The 21755-nt window shown below is 42.7% G+C and overlaps 1 protein-coding gene across 4 annotated transcripts in view; it reads right to left on the bottom strand.

Moving 5' to 3' along the window:
- MICAL2 (microtubule associated monooxygenase, calponin and LIM domain containing 2) overlaps nt 1-18097 on the bottom strand; it is a 157963-nt gene extending 139866 nt beyond the window's left edge. For all 4 annotated transcript variants that reach the window (XR_012679496.1, XM_075188464.1, XM_075188463.1 and 1 more), the window contains exon 1: nt 17980-18097. The gene's annotated coding sequence lies outside the window, so the exon portion shown is untranslated. The remainder of the gene's footprint in view (nt 1-17979) is intronic.
- Between the last annotated feature and the right edge of the window lie 3658 nt (nt 18098-21755).

Here is a 21755-nt window from a genome sequence, read left to right on the forward strand (position 1 = left end):
TCTTTAGTTCAGCGTTGGGAGGTGTATGTCCAAGTAGGGCCCTGAACAGCCCCCATGTCCATCCGCATGGCCTTCTACACTTATCTGACAGATTTGCAGGAGGAATGTGAGACATTTCAAGCATGAAACTTTTCTGACAAGTGCGGCTCTGCCCAGCAGGACAGACCCTCCTCTATCAGCAGCTTCCGAAAGCAGAACAGCAAAAAAACAAAAACAAATGACCTTGTTTTGCTTGAGAGCAGAATATTTCACTGGCTGGAGTTCGTACCAAGGCCATCAGTTTCTGCCATCTTTAGCGGGAACCCTTAGGAGGTCACTGACATGACAGGACGGGTCAAACAATGCCGTCGGGATTATTCAGAAGCCACTCAGTGCACACAGCCATATTTGTGAGAAAGTCTATCCCGCACTACTAGCCACTGACTTGATCAGTAAGTAGATGCTCTAGCAGAATTGTTTGGTCTTGATGTTCGTACATACAGCACACTTCCACCCACGTTTGTCACGGCAGCAAAAAATGTACTTTTATCAGTGAAGTGAGGCTGAATAAAATAGGAATTTATTTTAGGATGTGTGGATAAGACGTAATTTACGTGAAGCTTTAATTGACTATCCTCTTATTTTGTTTTTTAAACAAACAGTGAGTTATGAATAATAATCTGCCCCACAGATGTTAACTCTTGGCACTGTGCGGAGTATTTGCAGTTCATCTGTTTTAATGTGCCCAGCAGCCGCCATGTTTTCTGAATTTCCTTAAATTTTTTTCCATGTTGTAAGAAAACTAAAAATACTTCTGCCACGTTCTATAAGTAAATCAGGATGGTGTAGGGGGCCAGGGGTGAGAGGGCGCAGATCTTTTCGTGCAGGGACACAGTGAGCCTGATTCATTAAGGAGCGCAACTGGCGATTAATTGCGTATAATGCGCCCGGAACTGGACCTTACGCCACAGAACGCAACAGCGTCCAATTCATGGGCATCTCTATGGTGCGTGTTTTTCAGCCGTATCTCTTGCTCCAGGTCTAAGTGCTGATTACTAGTGATGACGGCTGTGTATACAGCTAGAACATGTGTTTGTATCAGGAGCAACTGTAACAATGTATTTTATGTACAGTAGACGACATTAATAACATCCTAAAAAATGTATCTTATGTTACAGAAAAAACAACAACTTTTTTCTTTAATGTTGTGTCATTAATGACTATCTCATTAACAGGTGACATTAATTGAATTGTTTTATTTTCTGTGTTCTCTTTTGTGAGTTTATATTCCTTAGAGGTCTTGGACGTATCCTGCAGTGTATCATCTAGTAGAGCGGAGCGAATCTACACCCGTATCCATCACCACACGTATCATCTTCACGTGAGATTGGAAAAACAGACAACGCACATTATGTTAGTTAATGAATCAGGACCAATGTCTCTACAAGAGCCTGGCACTGCCGTCAGCTCTTACTTGGTAATATCATACTTGCCAACTTTTCCTCGTTGGCTTCAGGGAGATCCCGGGGGAGGTGGGCGTGTGGGGGCGGGGCTTGACAAATCACATCTTTTTGGAACTGCCCCCTAAACGATTGTCACAATTTTGGCCAATTACAGCAGGGAGCGGGGCTAAGATGACACAATATTTGCATCATTAAGCCCCGCCCCCGCCACTTATGTATTGCGGGGCGAGAACCGGGAGGTTGCCCTGTTCTCTCGGGAGGTTTCCCAGAAATGCGGGAGTCTCCCGGACATTCCGGGAGAGTAGGCAACTATGCGTTAAAGAAAAGCAGCTAATGAATCTCTAGAGACTGAAGTGTCTTTTACATTTCTGTCTCCATTACTGAAGTCATGTTGTCTTATCGGTCACTCTTTGATTAAATCTTGGTCTCCATGAAAATGGCCACCTCCATAGGCATCAATACATGGACATAGGACACAATTTCTGTACGGTGTCATCATGCCACAGATGGCGAAGCCAACCACGTCTTGTACTGGCTCAGCATCAGGTAGAATGACAGACTCTTCAGGGAATGAGGGAGATCACCCCTATTTCAGGGAGTCTCCCGGACATTCAGGGAGAGTTCCCAAGTATGAGTAATACCAGCATGCAGACTGGCTACCTAGACTATAGACAACACTATCAGCTATTACTAAGTACCTAATCTACAGCACAGAGAAAAGTGACAGGCCTGTAAGACTGATGGGAGAGGAGAAACAGTATAAAACAAAACACAGTTTCGGGTCCAACAATAACAGGAGTAAAAAAAAAAAAAAATGGGGCACAATTTAGTTCACAAAAATATCTACGTAATCTCCTTTTAATGAAGTTGCCCCGATCGCCAGAGTTTAATGATGAAAACATGGAGTTATTTTATTTCACATGTAATAGATATAGGTTGGAAGTTGCTTTCTTAGAAAATAAAAGCCTCTATCTCATCGCCTCTGTAGCTGCCAGAGAGGAGGTAAAATAGAGATTATTGCTCGTTACAGGACAGTGGGAACAACATTGGAATGAATATAAGTGTTGTACTGGAGCCCAGAATCAGGAGACATTAACACAGAATTTTATTGCGTTTGCGTTTTAACCTCTCTCGGAAATATAACGAGTTCCCGGGGATTACTGGGAAACGGAGATACAGGAGGAAAGCGGGGGGGGGGGGGGGGCGATTTAATCCTGCTTAGTAGTATCGCCATTTAAAGGGGTAGGAAACTTTAGATGCAACACGATAAATACTGAAATGCAGCTGGGGGGCTATAGAGCATTGGGCCGGACCTGGGCCAGGGGAGGGTGGAAGTTAATTTTGTGACACTCGCACCTGTCCCTGGTACTTCTTAAGCTACATCAAGGTAAATACTGTGGACAGGGAATTTCAGGTTTCTGTAACAGATGGCAATACCTCAGTGAAGGGGCTATTTCTTAGTCCAGAGTTTCCCAACCCCAGTCCTCTGGGACTCCTAACAGTGCAGGTTTTCCAGATAACAAGTGGAATAATTTCCATCACCTGTGGATCTGTTACAATGTGTCAGTTAGTAATGAGTGCACCTGTGCTAAAGCAAGGATATCTGGAAAACATGCACTGTTAGGGCTCCCTGAGGACTAGTTATGGGACACTCTGTCTTAGTCCAGCGGGTACATTGCCGTGAACATTGTTCCAGCCAGAAAAATGGCTGCCTCGATTGCAGCAGGTGATGGGTCTTTCCCTTGGACATATGAAAAATCATATTTTTGTCTAATGAAAACAAAAATAAATAAATATAGTGCTATATTGATGACCATATGTTATATAAAAACATATACACTTGTTTGCATGTGTATATGTTTATGCACACAGTGCAACTTGGCACCGTGTGCACAGGCACACGGTGCCAAATTGCACTGTGTGCAATAAACAAATATACTTAATATATATGGACGATGTCACAGGTGTATTGTCAGATTCTGGCCTCTACGATGAGATAAGATTCCCATAGCTGCCGCTTTGTCCTTGTAATGTCTCAGTACTGACCACCTGCACTGTATACTGGGTGCAGTTATCATTAGTTGTCCTCATTCCTGGAGAGGAACATTTACAATGCAATAAAACGGCATTATAGCCAAGTTCTGTGTACATGTCACACAGTTACTGACATCCATAAATCATTACAGAGGACACATTTCTGCTAAGTCGGGTGCACCTTAGCATGTTACACACGATGGAAGCTAACTGGTGCTTGGTGCACTACAAATGCCATCATGACACGGTCACAGAATCAGTCGGATTTCTTGACATTATGCACCAAGGTCCGTATTGTACGGGATTTACTGCCCCTACCCAGGAGCAAAGTGTCCCTTGAAATGATTCAAAACTGGCAATGACACGTTCAATAATCGCTGGTTACCATGACGAGTAACCAATGATCTGCGGCTGATAAGAAGGATAAACAACCTTATCACACACGATCCACAACACTCCTTGTATTCTGGTATTATCCGGGAACACTGCACTTTACTCTCAGGATCTACGTGGATACAGGGAGGAGACCGGGATTGGAGAGAAACTGCTGATTTGTATTAATTGGCAAATGCACCAGCGAAGCCGCCAACTCTTCATGTGGCGGAAAATAATTAAAAGCACATTTGTCTCTAATCGGTTTCATACAGTTATTGTTACTCCCGTATGATTTATTGTGTTATTAGCAGAGACGAAGGCTGGTCCAAAGGTCAACCTGATGTAGGTAAGGCTTGTAATGTGAGAGCGGCCAGATATATAGCAGTACTGAGTATACCTACAGCACGTTCATATTATATAACAGTACCGAGTATACCTACAGCACGTTCATATTATATAACAGTACCGAGTATACCTACAGCGCGTTCATATTATATAACAGTACCGAGTATACCTACAGCACGTTCATATTATATAACAGTACCAAGTATACCTGCAGCTCGCTCCTATTATATAACAGTACCAAGTATACCCGCAGCTCGCTCATATTATATAACAGTACAGAGTATACCCACAGCATGTTCATATTATATATATCAGTACTGAGTATACCTACAACACGCTCATATTATATTATATAACAGTACCGAGTATACCTACAACACGCTCATATTATATAACAGTACCGAGTATACCTACAGCACGCTCATATTATATAACAGTACTGCCTGCCGTATTAAAGCCTGAGGCTAACCATTATAAATCTCCCCCAACATTCCCACCTTCGGGACAAACATGTCCCAGTTTGGGACAGATCCATAAAATCGGGACTGTCCCGCTGAAATTGGGACAGTTGGGAGATTTTGGTGAATTAGAACAAGGCTTACATGAGGTTTAATTAAAAAAACCAACAAGTTATTTCTTACAATATTTCAAGTGTATCCACCACTTACAGACAGTGCAGGCAGCCATTTTCTGCGCTGAACCAATATTCAAACCGGCCAAGCCAATATCAGGCCTGACCTCTCCAGGTGTGGTGAAACTACAAGCCCCAGCATGCTTTGTTAGCCAATAGCCAGCCGCTAACGAGCAGGGCATGCTGGGACTTGTAGTTTGACCACACCTGGAGAGCCACAGGTTAACCAGGCCTAGACCAGGAAACAGTGACAGCACTGAGACATTTTGTGAGGCACATAGTGGAGGCCACGCCTCCAACTGTCCCAATTCGCTGGTCACAAACGAGGGGGTACCTAACAAAAAGCGGGTGGTCTTTTATAACAATCTGCCTACTTGAGGGTGGAGTTTGGTATATCGGGGTGGGGCTTATTTTATCCCGATTTCTTGATTCTAAATGTTGGGAGGTGGGTGGAGGCTGCCATTTGGTGAGCTGAAGCAATATTTCCATCAGCCTATCAGGAACCAGTGACATCACAGAGGTCGGAGGTCACGCCTTGTCTAGTGTACAGATAGGCTGTACATAATGGCTGCCTCCACTAGGCTACGGGGGCACTTTAAATCCTGGCTGAGGATCAGACGGCTACTGTAACGTCATGTGTAACACACAATACAAAACCTTCTGTGTACGGCTGGGCCTGGGAGAGATGAATGTGTATTATTGTGGATTAAGACGGAGACACTAATCACGTAATAATCACATCACAGCGAGGGATTTTATCCTCTCTAAGAATATCGTAACATTGGTTTACTAAGAATGAACCTATTGTTGTCCTACACAAATCCTATTGTGCTCAGATTTTACACACACAGAACTTTTTTATTTATATTTTTAAAATGAGAAAAAATGTAAACCTCCCATAAATAATCAGAAATATATTAGTACTGCCTCAGTTACAGGTCTGAGTGCTTGTGGGGGCATCCTGGGGGCTCCGAATGGCATGTGGGGGCACTTTGGGATGAGTGATGGGGGTGCCAAGGTCGTTTTGGGGCTGCCTTTTAATTTTTGAAATTAAGGGTAATGTGTGGCCCTATTTGAAGGTATTACTTAACTTATTTATCCTTCATAAGAATATCCTAATTAATTCAGCTCACTGGGGATGTCCGATTCAAGCTTTGGGCATCTCTCAAGTACACGATTTTCTTTTGTATCACTTGCACCAGCTACAGGTCCGGTGTAAGTGGCGATTACTAGTGATGACAGCTGTGTATACAGCTAGAACATGTGTTTGTATACAGCTAGAACATGTGTTTGCAAGCAGGAGCAACTGTAAAAATGTATATTATGTACAGTAGACATTAATAACATCCTAATAAATGTATTTTATTAAAAAAATGTTTTTAATGTTTGTGTTTAATGACTACATTATTAACAGGTGACTTTAATTGAATTATTTTGTTCTTGCGTTCTTTTGGGACTTTATATTCCACATATGTATTGGACGTATCCTGCAGTGTATTGTCTGTTCGAGCAGAGCTGACCTAGACCCGTATGCAAAAAACAGACGTATCTTCACATCTGCTCCTTGTTGAATACGGACGGACGTATTTGGTGGCAAGTATACAAAGTTAAGCTATATTTTTACCTAGTATAAAATCCAATGAAAACTAGGGGGGTCCCCCTCCAATGCGAAAGACCCCCCACTCCGCCATCATCAGAAGCCTCGACGATGGACGACTTGTACGCAGCCAGCGGCTCCATTCGGCGGCTTACTTCGCATAACAAGGAGGGTTCCCCAGTTTTGTTATGCGAGGGGCTATGTCTAAAGGTAGACTACCCCTCAAATAACTTTTCACCAAAAGGCAACATCAACATCAGTTACTATAATTTGCAAATCACTTGATTATGAATTGAGGATATGCTATCTAACAACTAATGTCTCTATTACATATTTATTAGTCTGGTGTCACCACAGAAGCAGTTTTATTGATAATGAGCCATCCAGCAATCTCCCCAGGTATTTCCTGCACATGGGAGTCAATGATGGAATATTTAAAGCGCATTATTTAATTATCAGGGAGGACGGACAATCCTGGAAGTGATACAAGACACATGTTCTGTTCTCAGCCTTCAGTAATTCAGTAGAGAGAATCCAGTATCTGATTTTACTGTGTGAACCAGCTCGTGTGCAGCCTTTCATCATCTTCCTAATTACACCAGGGAGAGGTTAGACGGACAGACAGATAGGAGGATCCCACAGTGTGTGCTGGGTGTGGGCTGTGAAACTAATATAAATCGTTTCATGTGATACTTTGTACACACTTCTCACTGGGAAACCTCTGCTGTCCTCTCACAAAAGTTCTTCCATGTAAAAATCAGACACAGATGGGATCCCTGTGTTATAGGGCTGCAATGCAGTTACTAGATCAGGTGCATTATGAATATTTGCACAGTATTAATTACAGGCAGGCAACTTGCATCTGAACAAACTGCAAAAGGGCTAGATTTACTAAACTGCGGGTTTGAAGAAGTGGAGATGTTGCCTATAGCAACCAATCAGATTCTAGCTTTCATTTTGTAGAATGCACTAAACAAATGGTAGCTAGAATCTGATTGGTTGCTATAAGCAACATCTCCACTTTTTAAAACACGCCATTTAGTAAATATACCCCTATGTGTCTGTTTTTAAATAGCTGGTCTGGTAGTGTTAAGGGCTCATTGAAACGGGCGTATTCAGAGAATTTGCAAAATCCAGATTCAAAACGGAACGCAACATAATCACGTTGGTGACTTGGACACATCCGGCCTGTTATCTGCACAATTTTAAGATTGTTTTGCATGAGCAAACTTTCTAAACATGCTCATTGGAACGAGCCCTAAATGTTGAAGGCACTGACCTGATTTTCTCAGGGTTCTAGAAAGTTAACCAACACCTCTTGGTGTGGATGCATCTTGCAGAAATATTTACAGATTTTTCACTTAGGCCAAAACATTTTTGTTTTTTGATTTTTAGTTGCTTTGATGTTTGTTTGTTTTTTTTTACATATACTCTAAATGCCTGGAAAGTAGAACATATTACTACCTATGGGATTGTTCACACACAGGCGTTCTGTAGCACAGAAGCTTCAAAGGGTATTTAGAAGGAAGACAATGGACGCTGCACTTCTTTAGAAACCGTTTTTTCAACAATGGAAATATGGAGACATTGCAGTGCCTAAAATATTCCTTAAAAAAACGGTTTGTCCTGTTCACAAAGAGAATCTAAAAATCTCCAAAAACAAGTAGCACCTGGTATTACCACAATACCACCACAGAGAACTCCTCTGAAGTATCTCTATGCAGTATTCATATCTAGAACACGGGTATACAGACTGGATGAATCAGTACGAGAGTCCTGCAGAGAGGAAACCACAACTCTTAAATCATTTCCTCTAGCATCTAACTTGTGACATTTCCAATGTGTCTCGGTGGGTACATGGATTTCTGGCTGTTTACAGTGACACGCTGACTGCTAGATTTATCTTACCGGTTTGTAACCTCAACTTTAAGGGACTTTCAACCCTCCTCAATATAGCATGCCCCCCATATAGCGAATTAGAGGCATCCACCCTCAGGATCCCCCTGTTTCCGCAACCAGGCACTGCGTGACCCAGTTTTCATCAGGGGCTTCGGCTATGGTGCAGGGTAGCTTTTACGCAACAGGAAGATTCCTGGGGGTACCTCCTTACAGGCGGGCGTCTTATATTAAGAATAACATCTTTAATATTGTCTACAGCTACACAGAAAACAGGTGTATTGGAAAATACAACGACAGACATCCCACAGAGAGTTAAGCTGGGGACGCACTGATGTAATTATCCTGCAGATCCCACGCTAAACGACCGTTAGGTCAGATACTGCATTAGTTTGTACGCTCCCACCATCACGTTCTATAGTACCAAAGCACATTGTATCATCATCAACATTTATTTATATAGCGCCAGCAAATTCCGTAGCGCTTGACAATTGGGAACAAACATTAATAAGACAATACTGGGTAATACATACAGACAGAGAGGTAAGAGATCCCTGCTCGCAAGCTTACAATCTATAGGACAATGGGAGTTAGAAACACAAGGGCATGTGCTACATCATATTGCACACTGGACCAGCTAGAACGCAAAGGTAAAAGTATTGAGTGGGCTGTGTGTACCAATGTTGGTCAGAGGGTTGTTGTTTTGTGTTAGCTGTGTAGAGGGTGGTAATAGGGTAATCTAGGGAGATTAAGATGGTGGTTTTGTATTATTTGATTTAGTTTTCTAAACTTCCTAAAAATCACGGTCAGCGTTGGAATGATGTCGGGCAAATGTGGCAGTGTGCACGCACTCACCACCAGCAGTGTAGGCAGATATCTGTACAGTGTACAGAGTCACCATATTTTCGGCAGATGGTTATGACAGATGAAAATCACAGATCTGAAGGTAAATCGTGTAGGTGTGTACACAGGAATCTGCATGATCATCCGGACTTTTAATGGTTGTTAAAATCATTACAGAAATCTCATCCGAAGTCATTTTCAGTAGTGTGTCCCCAGCTTAACAGTTTATAAGTTAGTAAGATTCCATGGTTTAGGGTTACTAAATTAGATACATCTCTATTTTCCTCGTTGCTCTGCTGATGTAACCAGAGGTGCTCCAGGGCTGAGCAGAGTTAAGCAACGGTTTGGCACAGCTGAGGTCGGCATTTTCCAATATGTAACAACAAATGCCATCTGCATTAGCTGCTGCACTTAATGAGCAGCTCTGCTCTATAATTCCCATGTTATGAAGACGCTCGTAGAATTTTAACATTCTGAATGAACATGCCCAGGGTTGAAACAGTAATTTAAGCAATGTCCTATAAATGCCAGGCATGCTCAGCTTGGCACACACAGACAAAGGGGGGAACAAAAATGCTAAATATTTTGTATACTCCAAAACACAGAGAAATTAGTTGTGTGGTTGTGTCTCAGGGTCACGTAAAGCCAATATTTGACATTAGTACATATATGAAATGTTGTGTAATGCTGAGCTGAATAATATGAAACAAATGAAAGGCTTATATTTACAATATGTTTCACATGTAACATGCTGCCGTGTTAGGAGGGAGAGAGTCGCTTCTCTGACAGAGCAGATAGAGATAGACTAACAAGTTTGGAGACTTGCTCTGCAGAAAAGCACTTTGTGGATTGGTTGATTTATACAGTGATGTCACAGCAGCTCAACGGACTGCAGTCTTAACTTTTTGACCTTTGGCGTCTCTCTTTAGGACACCCCAAATCCTACGGATATAAAATATGTATTGCGGAATCTTTGCACCTCTGCAAAACAACCTGTTCTGCCACAAATTTAGATTCACATGAGATTTCGCTATCTCTATTAATGACCTATACTTAGTGGTTTGAGACAGTTAGCCCTAGTGACAACCAACCTCAGAGGGTCTATCAGATAATAAGACCCACTTAGATAATACTTACAATCCATTAAACTTGCCAAATTAGTTAATTAAACCATAATTTAGTCCACAACAGGAAACACTTCCAAACGCAACATAATTGCACATTTAATGTTCCTTGTCACAATATGGGTTGTCCTTTGCTAACGAATTTACAATTCTAAAGAGTTCATTTATAACTCCAAGGTTAGGTTAGACTCCAATCCAACAGGTCTAAGATTATCTCCAGATAAATACTTCCTAAACATTTACAGCATCTTTAACATCTTACACAATCACTGGGAAACTAGTATAACTGTTAACGGTATTTATATCTCTCAGATTAGAGACTTCCCAAGACCAAATCCTATGGAAAATATGTGGAGTAAACAGTGACATTACGAAATAATACAAAAATATTTCATGGGGTAGTAAACAGAAGACACAAAAACCATACACATAGAAACCCAAGTAACAATTAAAATACATTAATCCTTATGATAGTTTATTTGTTGACGGCAGACGCCATTAATTCTCAATGTTCGGTCAATGCTGAGAACAGAGAGGTTAACATGGACTTGATGTGAAAAGTTATTTTCAGAAAAAATAGCAATATATGACATTGCGTACACTGAATCGAGTGACGGGAAAGCCAGTCCCTGCAAGCCAGAGATTATGTTCCACTTGCAAGTCTCATAGGTAACAAAAATGTTCCCATTGCAGATCGGTAGACTCGTACACAGTGTATAACTGACATGCTATGTTTTATCATTTCAGCTTTTTGCCCAAATAATATTTTACTAGCCCTTTAAGGGCCGCAGAGACAGACATCAGTTCCAGGCTGCAGACTTTAACCTCATAACACAGCGCAGGCGCCCCATGATGAAATCAGAAAGCCCTACAGCCGGGCCGGTGATAACTGTCAGCTCTTTGATCTCAAATATTTGAGCAACTACCGTCTACAAAAAAAAAAAAAGAGATCCGTCAACGCCATAAACCTAGAAAATTATAAGTATTGTGCATGTTAGCTAAATGAGACTTGTGTTTCACTACACCAAACCTTCTTATCTATGACTAATAGAGTAAACAGGGCTGTGTGCTGTGTAATTATACACAATCCATGGTCTGGAGACAAACCAATATATTATTCAACTGCTCCTGTTTACCTTTAATGGGGAGGTCTAAAGTTCCTTCCTACGAACACACAGCCTATTATTGCTGAAGCCAGTGACAGGTAGAGCGTAGTTGTGGATGTGCTCGGTTATAAAACGCACAATATCTGCCGACACGAGTGACAGGTGTTGCGGCTGCCAAAACGCTGCGATAAGTGAGCTCCGCTTTCACTCAACAACAAAATCACAACAAAACTTCCAACTAAACATGTTAATGTGGCCACCAACACAAATACACAAACAACGCTAATCGGCAGGACTTAAAGTGCCACCATCGCTCCCACGGAGCAGGATAGTCATCCGCGTAATATTACAAAAAGGGCCGTGATAAGTTAAAGACATTTAATTGCAAAATGTATTTAAATGCTGCAACCGTCTTAGAAGTATAAAATATAGAACTAGGGGAACTTCCCTTTCAGAGGAAGGCCGGGTCCACCAAAGGCAGCCAAAGCAGAACGAAGGACTTTTAATCTTGTAAAGTGAGATTTGCAATTCAGCGCTTGGTAAGTTCTGCTTTTCAGACAAAACAGAAACGGCGCAGAGAGTAACGGATGTGCGGCCTCGTTCCTCTAGTGCTCTGTTTGAGTTTCTACTTATTGAACCCAAATAAGAGAGTTTGTGGTGAGAGTGAGACTGCAGATGTAGCAATGAGAGCGTAGGACAGGCTGAACTGGAAGTGACAGGATGCTGGTATATGGTGGTAAACAAGTTTCATCTTGCTAGGCAGGGTCTGCATGGTACAATCCTCAGACACACGTCACTATAACACAGAGCGGTCACAGAGGTCAGAGGCCTGTATCTAATACAGCTCCTCATACAGAACAGACATTCTGGAGCGGCTGTCTACTGAGACACACAGAGCTCAGTGCATTTACAGCATGTGCAAAATTTGCACTGACCGACGGTAACAGGACCAAGCCTGGCCAACCTGTGGCTCTCCAGGCGTTGTGAAACTACATGTCCCATCATGCCCTGCCCATCTACTAGCAAAGCATGCTGGGACTTGTAGTTTCACAAACACCTGGCGCGCCACAGATTGGCCAGGCTTGTCTTAGACAGATAAAAGCAAATTTCTGATTGGTTATTATTTTTATTATTAACCTTCATAGGGTGCCACTAAATGTCCGCTGCGCCCTACAGAAAACAGACATTGGACCATACAGGGTAGAACAGGACTTCAAACATAGCGCAGTGAGGTTGGAGCAGATGAATAAGAGAGACAAGAGGGACGAGGGCCCTGCTCGCAAGAACTTACATTCTTAAGGGAGGGCAGAGAGGATCAACGCAAGAGGAGCGAGTAGCTGCAGGGGGATGAGAGAGGGTGAGGTAGTCAAACATGGAGAAAGGGTTGGGTGGAAGACTGGTAGGCTTTGAGGAACAGATGAGTTTTGAGTGCTGGTAGGTTAATTGGCTGCTATCAAAATGGACCCTAGTCTCTCTCTCTATCTGTCGGTCTGTGTGTGTGTGTGTGTGTGTGTGTGTCAGGGAATTTAGACTGTAAGCTCCAATGGGGCAGGGACTGATGTGAGCGAGTTCTCTGTACAGCGCTGCGGAATCAGTGGCGCTATATAAATAACATGATGATGATGATGATGATGATGAGTGCCTATTTGAAGGTGCACAAATTAGAGCACCGTCGGATGGAGTGCGGGAGGTCGTTCCAGTGGAGGGGGGAGTCCGGGAGAAGTCTTGGTCAGATCTCAGGGAACGGGATGGAGTGTGAATGGAGAGGAGGTTAGAGATGTATGGGTCAGTGGAGTAGGTGAGGGCCTAGTAAAGCTGGGTACACGCTACACTGTTTTCGTCCAACATTCGGCTCAATCAGCCGTCATACGACCGCTCGTTCAAAAGTCGGGTCAGTGTGTGCAGTGACACGATGGTCGAAAGTCTGACCAAATGGACGATTATCGCCTCATTTGGTTGGTCGTACCATTTAATATTTCCGTTCCAATCTCGTTTCCGCTGTGCAGTGTGTATAACCTTCCGACCGATCCATAACAGTATGAAATTACAGTCATTGCTCACGACAACATGGCAGTAAAAAGTCGCTAAAGGGACGTCCGCTCTTCCCTTTATCGTCCTAAACAAGGCTAGTGTGTGTGCAGTCCATGGACCGAGCGATCGGACCATCGGTCGCATGTAAAATCGCTCGGCATAAAAGGTTGGTCGAAATTTCTGTAGTGTGTACCCAGCTTAAGTGGTTGCTGCAGTTCATTGCATATTTTGCACTAAATGCCGTGTTAGTAGATTAACCCTGCTGTAATCAGATATATGTCTCACTTCCTGTGCACATGGACTATAAAGACATTATATCGTACACTCATTTATTAATATGCCAATAACCACAAGCCGCTGCATGCACCGTCTCATTGTATTCCCACTTTAACAAGGATGGGATGAGTCTGTGGGTGGTTAATTAGACATTTTAGATGAATAACACATTATTAGAGGGCAACAATTAGCTGATAAAACGATATAAAAGGAATTTTCTTGCCCATAAACATATTTATGTACTTATTTATTTAAGCTGAGCTGCACATACGCGGTTCAGATGAACAGTCACAAACATTAGATCATGTTTTCCAGGGATATAGGTCTCTATCCAGCAGGTTTGTCTCTGTGGATCTTTGTGTATTACAATCCCCATCGTGTCATTATTACTGCAATGGGTAATGGTGGGATTTGTTTGTATTCTTCAATAAGAATTAAGTGGTAAAGAACAGATACTGAGACTTGCATACAAAGTAAGAGAAGTGGTACTGTGCAGTTGTCCTTTCCCATACAATGAGAATAAATACTGGTAATTACGCTCAGCATACCAAACAAGAGAAGTTGTACTGCACAGTCGTCTGTATATAAACAGATACTGAGAATTGCACACATAACAAGAGAAGTGGTACTGTGCAGTTGTATTTACCCAAAAAATCCTAATAATTGCAACCAGATCAAAAACAAGAGAAATTATAAAGTGCAGTCATTGCCACGGTTTCTCAACCTATGGATACATCTGGCAGATTCAAGTGGTTCTTCCAACAATTAATATTAAACTCAAAATAGCAGTTGAATATGCAGGAAAAATATATATATTCCAAACAAATGGAAGGATATTTTTAAAACAAGTCCTAAAGTGTGTATTGGTAAACGTATTCTGGCGTATTATAAATTTACACTTATTAGGGTGTACTTGGGAAAATAAAACATTTACGGTCACAATGCGATCAAGAAACCTGGGTCAGAATAAAATCAGATACTGAGAATTGCACACAGAAGAAGAGAAGTGGCACTGTGCAGCTGACTTTACATAATACCAACAGAGCATTACATCACAACGTTACATACATACACAATAAGAACATATTCTGAGGACAACATTTAACGCACATGGGGGTCTATTTATTAAAGTATTTCCCCCTTGTAAAGCCCCGAAAATGTTGTTTTCGGGGCTTTACCGTTAAAATCCCTATGTATTAATCTAGCATAGCAGCAGATATCGGAGATATCTGCTGCTTTGCACCCATTAGCGTTTTTCTGAGCACTCCCCATAACAATGTATGGGGAGTGCTCAGTAACGCTATGTATTAAAATCTGGCAGGTGAAATATTTCTTTTTTTTTTACTTGTTAATGTACGCCCTCTGAAGCTGGCGCCCTCTGAAGCTGGCGCCCTCTGAAGCTGGCGTACATTAACATAAGGGAAACTTTACACTGAAAACAGCGCTGCTCTGACGAGCAGAGCTGCACAGCGCATGTGTGGAGGGATCACATGATCCCTCCATCACATGCCTCAGGTTCCTGCAGACACGGATCTCTGTGCGCATGCCCGAGTTTACCAGTCGGCGCATGCGCACAGGGATTGAAAGAGGGACGATCGGCACCGCAGAGGGAGGAAAAGAGAAGAATCCAGTGTTAGGTAAGTGTAAGACTACACAGGAGCAGCCGTTTTTCGGAACGGCTGTTCCTGTGTTGATTTTTAATACATATGAGAAACTTTTCAATCCGCATCTATGCGATGAGGATTGAAAAGTTTCTACAGAAAAAAACGAAGGGTGATAAATAGACCCCATGATGAGAGAAGCGGGATTGTGCAGTTGTCTGTAGAGAACAAGGATTGACACTGAGAATTACAACCATCACACGGAACAAAAAGAAGTGGTACTGTGCACTAGGCCAATATATATAAATCAGTTGATGGTACAGCTGAGTGTATCTCAGTTACAGCCTTCTAGACCCAGGATACTGTTATGTATGACACAGCAATGTTCATCTGAATCAGCAACAGATAATAGTGTCAGAATGAATCACGTACATCTGGATATAAAGACCATAATTACTCAAGATTTGTACCCCGGTACACAGACCAAGCATGATACCATACTTTCATTATACATGTGTTAATACCCATGACTCAGCCGCTTGTATGACACACAGTCTATGTAAAGTGTCGGCTGCTAATCACACTCATCGCTGGTTATTCAGAACTTTGCTCAGATCGTCAAATAAAGTATCCAGAGCCACACGATAAGACAGACGCCCTGCCCAGATATAGGTTCAGGAGGAGGGTTAGAGGGGGGCGAAGTCAAGGTGTGAACTTGAACCTTAATATATATTTTTATTTGTGCGATGTCCATGTTACCATTAAACAGTAAAGTTAGTAAAAAAAATTAGGATTACAATAACTAGATCAGCCAATAAACTTGTGCCATCCCTGATACGATTAACACCAGGGGGTAAATGTATCAAGCTGAGCGTTTTCCGGCGGGTTTGAAAAGTGGAGATGTTGCCTATAGCAACCAATCAGATTCTAGCTGTCATTTTGCAGAATGTACTAAATAAATGATAGCTAGAATCTGATTGGTTTCTCCAACCCACCGGAAAACTCTCATCTTGATATATTTACCCCCAGGAGTTCTATATAGAACTCTGTTCCTGCCAGTTATTATTTTCTCTTACAGACACAATCCTGCTACCCTGTCCCACTGCATAGAACAGATGTTGACGAGTTGATGAACATGTTTTGCATTCAGTGATACATTGAGTTATATTTCTTCACATATACATTATTCTATTGTGTAAATGTATGAAATGTACATTGTCCCTCACACAAAATATTTCTTAGAATCTCTTTCAGCACATGGGGGTATTTTGGATTATAATTTCGCAGAACACACAATTCAAACAAGAGAGAACAGTGTAACACTCACTCTTACCTGAGTTACCCACACTCACAAATAAAGCACCAGCAAGCCCCCCCTCCCCCCTTCCCGATGGATAGTATAAAATTCTGGGTCGCTATAATTAGGTGCTGAGCATGGTTGAGTTATAGCCGGGGTCACAGAGGAAGTGACATGTAAGTTAGAGAAGACAGGAACATACAATAAGGAGCCGGGAGAGACATGTAACATGACATCCCATGTGTTGGGGGAGACATGTAACATGACATCCCATGTGTTGGGGGGGGGGGGGGGTAGTTGTGAGTGTCACTTTCAAGTGTGTTAAATACAAAAACGCCATTGATAAATGATTTATCAGCACCTGAATGACACAAGGGAACAAGATCCCAAACACAGCAACTCAGCCGCAAGTATGCGGTATTACAGCTCTGCAACGTCTCTATTACAGGTGTAATGATAACTAGACTAATGTCACCTGCCACCCTGCCATTGGGAACAGTGCCCCCTGCCACCCTGCCATTGGGAACAGTGCCCCTATAAATGCCACTTGGTCTAAAGACCATGTAAGTAAGTTTGCCCCCTTCTGTCACTGTTGCAGTTGCCATATAACTAGTTTTTTGCCCCTGTAAATGGATTAGTAACCCTGCCACTGTGTATGTATATATATATATATATATATATATATATATATATATATATAAATATATATATATATATATATATATATATATATATATATATATATATATATATATATATATAGCCCCTCCAAGTGGAACATTATCTCCTGTCACTGCCCTCCTGTGCCCAGTCCCTGGTGTACAGTCACTGCCCTCCTGTGCCCAGTCCCTGGTGTCCTGTCACTGCCCTCCTGTGCCCAGTCCCTGGTGTCCTGTCACTGCCCCCCTGTGCCCAGTCCCTGGTGTCCTGTCACTGCCCCCCTGTGCCCAGTCCCTGGTGTACTGTCACTGCCCCCCTGTGCCCAGTCCCTGGTGTACTGTCACTGCCCCCCTGTGCCCAGTCCCTGGTGTACTGTCACTGCCGCCCTGTGCCCAGTCCCTGGTGTACTGTCACTGCCCCCCTGTGCCCAGTCCCTGTTGTACTGTCACTGGCCTCCTGTGCCCAGTCCCAGGTGTACTGTCACTGCCCCCCTGTGCCCAGTCCCAGGTGTACTGTCACTGCCCTCCTGTGCCCAGTACCAGGTGTACTGTCACTGCCCAGTCCCAGGTGTACTGTCACTGCCCAGTCCCTGGGGTACTGTCACGGTACTGTCACTGCCCCCCTGTGCCCAGTCCCTGGGGTACTGTCACTGCCCCCCTGTGCCCAGTCCCTGGTGTACTGTCACTAGTTGCCCACAGACACATGATTGACAGGTTCTTACCATGAGATGACTTCTGCAGCCCCACAGAGGGGTGAGCAGGACCTCAGCATGCAGCCATAGTACCGGGCTCAGGGTATATATAGATCCCAGCAGCAGCCAGTGCAGTCTGACAGCTCCCGGACTGTGTGTACTGGGAGTGGGACTGGGAGGGCGTGTCCGCCGGCGCTCAGCCAATCACAGGACAGAGCCTCTGCTGAGTGACAGGGCGGAGAGCCCGCCTCCCAGCCAGCTGCTGTCAATCTAACACTGTAATGACACAATGGTTGGATGTAACCACACAGGGTCAGCAGATATGAATGTACCAGGACAGGGCAGTTACTGACATCACCCCTCACTATTATATAGACCTTATCTACCACCTCTGCCTGGGGACTGTGCCATGTATGCACTACTCTGCACCAGGGATCCTGGTTTACCTGCCCTCTGCACTATGTGCAAGTAAATATTATATTTGCATTAGTAGTATTGCAAAAAAATTAATATGATTAGGTCCTAACTCATGGTGTGACTTTACTAACAAATGATCCATCCTGCAGCATGGGAGAGTTCCCTTCTCTGGCTCCAGTAAGTGTCTGGTTATTACATTTATATATTAGTTTCCACCCTTTATATCATTATATGTTTGTGCTTTGTTTTATGATCATTTGTATGTGATAATTTGCTGGGATGCATGTGTCTATGAACTGTGTACAAAGAGGCTGACTTAGAGCCAGTTGCACAGTTTACCCAGATGCATAACCTGCAGTTTTGCAAACTCTGCAAGAGCTGCAAAAACACCATCTCTGCACGCAGGGTAAAATGCCGCAGGCTGCACACACACATACTACAGATCTATTATTACCCTGCATGCTAATACTGGGCTATGCCCCGCCCCTTCAATACTCCAAATCATGCTGTGTATTGGGCATTTTACACCCATGCTCTAAATCGTCCCCAAAAGTGTCTTTTTTAATAACGATTTGTGTTGCTATTTGAACATGAAAAACATTGTGTTGGATCTAATTACAAAAATATATGATAAAATAGATGTTGTGTAGATATGCCAGGGGCCTTAGGGCCACAATAAAGCATTTGGGGCCACATCTTGCCATTGGCTATCAAATGTTCATGCCAGCGCTAAGCATTGCAAATCTTATAATTATTGTATATTATAATAACAAACATTGGTCATGCTGCATACAACATGCTTGTTGTTGATATATGAATGAGGAAGTGGCAGCTGTATAGATATCTAGGATACTGGAGACAGTGCATGTGGCTAGTAGCGCATTACTGCAGTGCATGTGACTAGTGGGATATTACTGCAGTGCATGTGACTAGTAGGGTATTACTGCAGTACATGCAAAGTGCATGTGACTAGTAGGGTATTACTGCAGTACATGCACAGTGCATGTGACTAGTAGGGTATTACTGCAGTACATGCACAGTGCATGTGACTAGTAAGGTATTACTGCAGTACATGCACAGTGCATGTGACTAGTAAGGTATTACTGCAGTACATGCACAGTGCATGTGACTAGTAGGGTATTACTGCAGTACATGCACAGTGCATGTGACTAGTAGGGTATTACTGCAGTACATGCACAGTGCATGTGACTAGTAGGGTATTACTGCAGTACATGCACAGTGCATGTGACTAGTAGGGTATTACTGCAGTACATGCACAGTGCATGGGGCTAGTAGGGTATTACTGCAGTACATGCACAGTGCAGAGGTGCATACAAGCCCTGTCACATCAGGGGTCCACAAGGGCAAGCAGTTAAACCGGGCTGTACACAGATGTACAGGGCTGGAGGGAGGTGGAGGGATTTTAAATATATTCTGTCATTGTTAAATGCTTATAACAGCAGAACTTTCACTGCATCTCCCCCCCCCCTCCCTATTACAGTTCTCTCTCTCTCTGTTCTGTGCTTTAAAACCACAAATAGTGATATCATTGCATGACTGTACCCTCATTACTGAACAATTCTGAGTAATGTTTGCAGCCTTTTGTCTAACTTTTTTTTATTATATATTTTTTTTTATTTTGTATTATTTTTTTCAAAGTTTTAAAGGGCTCCTGTAATTCCCCCAAAAGCAAGTTTGTTCCAAGTGTCCCAACACAATGTATGTAGGTGTAATGGCCTCAGCCGTGTAGATCCCTCTGACCTGGTAACAACACTCTAACAATCATGTTTTATCGCTCCAAAGCTCATCGCATTGGTTAATTTTATCTTATAACCGAACTAAAAATCATTATAAATGATGGAACGATGTCCGACAAATGTAGAAGTGTGTCTGCACTCACAACCAGCAGTGTCCATAGATCTCCATCGAGTTTACAGAGTCACAATCTTGTCAGCCAATGGTTATGACAAATCTGAAGGTAAATCTTGTAAAACGCATATAGTGTGTACACAGGAATCAGCTGCTGATTGGGACTGTCAGTCGCTGGTAAAATCACTAAAGATATCACATCTGGAGAAACTTTCTGCAGTGTGTTACCGGCTTTACTCATTTTTCTAGAAAAGATTAGAGAATGAAGGGAAACATCTGATTGGTTTCTACAGTTATTTGTGGAAGTTTTCTTAAATGTTACCAGTGGTCAAAGTGGAGATTTAGAAGTCCTGGTATGAAAAGTGTAATGGGAAAGTAAGTGAATGGGGTTTGATAGTTTTACAGTGAAGGCGGTAGGAGAAGTGGCGGTATGACATACCCCCTATACCCCCCACTTCCACCTCTGAATGTCCCCCAATATGCTGTTAGAGAGAACCCTCCCTCTGCATTGGAGCAGCAGAAATATGAATACAGCTTTGTAGCCTGGGCTGTCAATGATGGGACAAGAGTTTATTTCCCTGTGATTGTAATTACAGACATAATAGTCAAGTCAATTACTTAAAGGTATTTTGTTTATTTTCGAGTGTTCTATAATCAAGCTGGAACATGTGTAATCAGTGTGCGTACATTGAAAGACAATAAAAGATAATTTTCTTCTTATTAACACCAGGGGGTAAATGTATCAAGCTGAGAGTTTTCCGGCAGGTTTGAAAACTGGAGATGTTGCCTATAGCAACCAATCAGATTCTAGCTGTCATTTTGTAGAATGTACTAAATAAATGATAACTAGAATCTGATTGGTTTTTCAAACCCACCGAAAAACTCTTATCTTGATACATTTATCGTCAGGTCACAGAATGAAATCAGCTTATGTTTTACAGTGTTTCTATCCTCTGCAGGCGCCCCTTCTGCTCCCAATCTGATTAGAAAGGGGGCAACAGATCTCAGTGTCACGTGACCTCCTCTGCGCTGTGCAGGGAGGTCACATGGTATAACTGGAGGAGGGGGGAGTACGCTGTGTGGCCCCTTTGAAGACTGGAGGGCCGCTCCAGCTTCTTCCTGTTGCCCATCAATGTTCTGTATACATTGTAGGCAGTCATTTTGCTGACCGTACCAATGTTCAGCTATCAGTTCACTAACTGTCACAATCCTCCGTCCCTGAATGGTAAAGCAATGAATGTATTCCTGCAGAATATTTTGTTCCCCGATAATGTTGTACATACACAATTCACGGTAGTGACGTCTCTCCAAAACTTTATCTGTTATAACAATTTTGTTTGGTCAACGCTGGAACAACCTGGATCTTTTAGCACGCCGGGCTTAGGGCACAGATATCCAAACACACAGTTTTCTGTCAATAACTCTGATCTCAGACTGCATATAGGACTTTGTGTGTACCAGGAGCTCGAGATACACTCTACTCAACTTTATTGTTGAGCAGGATCACACTCTTGGTAGTC

Source organism: Mixophyes fleayi, chromosome 10, assembly GCF_038048845.1.
Source record: "Mixophyes fleayi isolate aMixFle1 chromosome 10, aMixFle1.hap1, whole genome shotgun sequence".
Lineage (NCBI taxonomy): Eukaryota > Metazoa > Chordata > Amphibia > Anura > Limnodynastidae > Mixophyes > Mixophyes fleayi.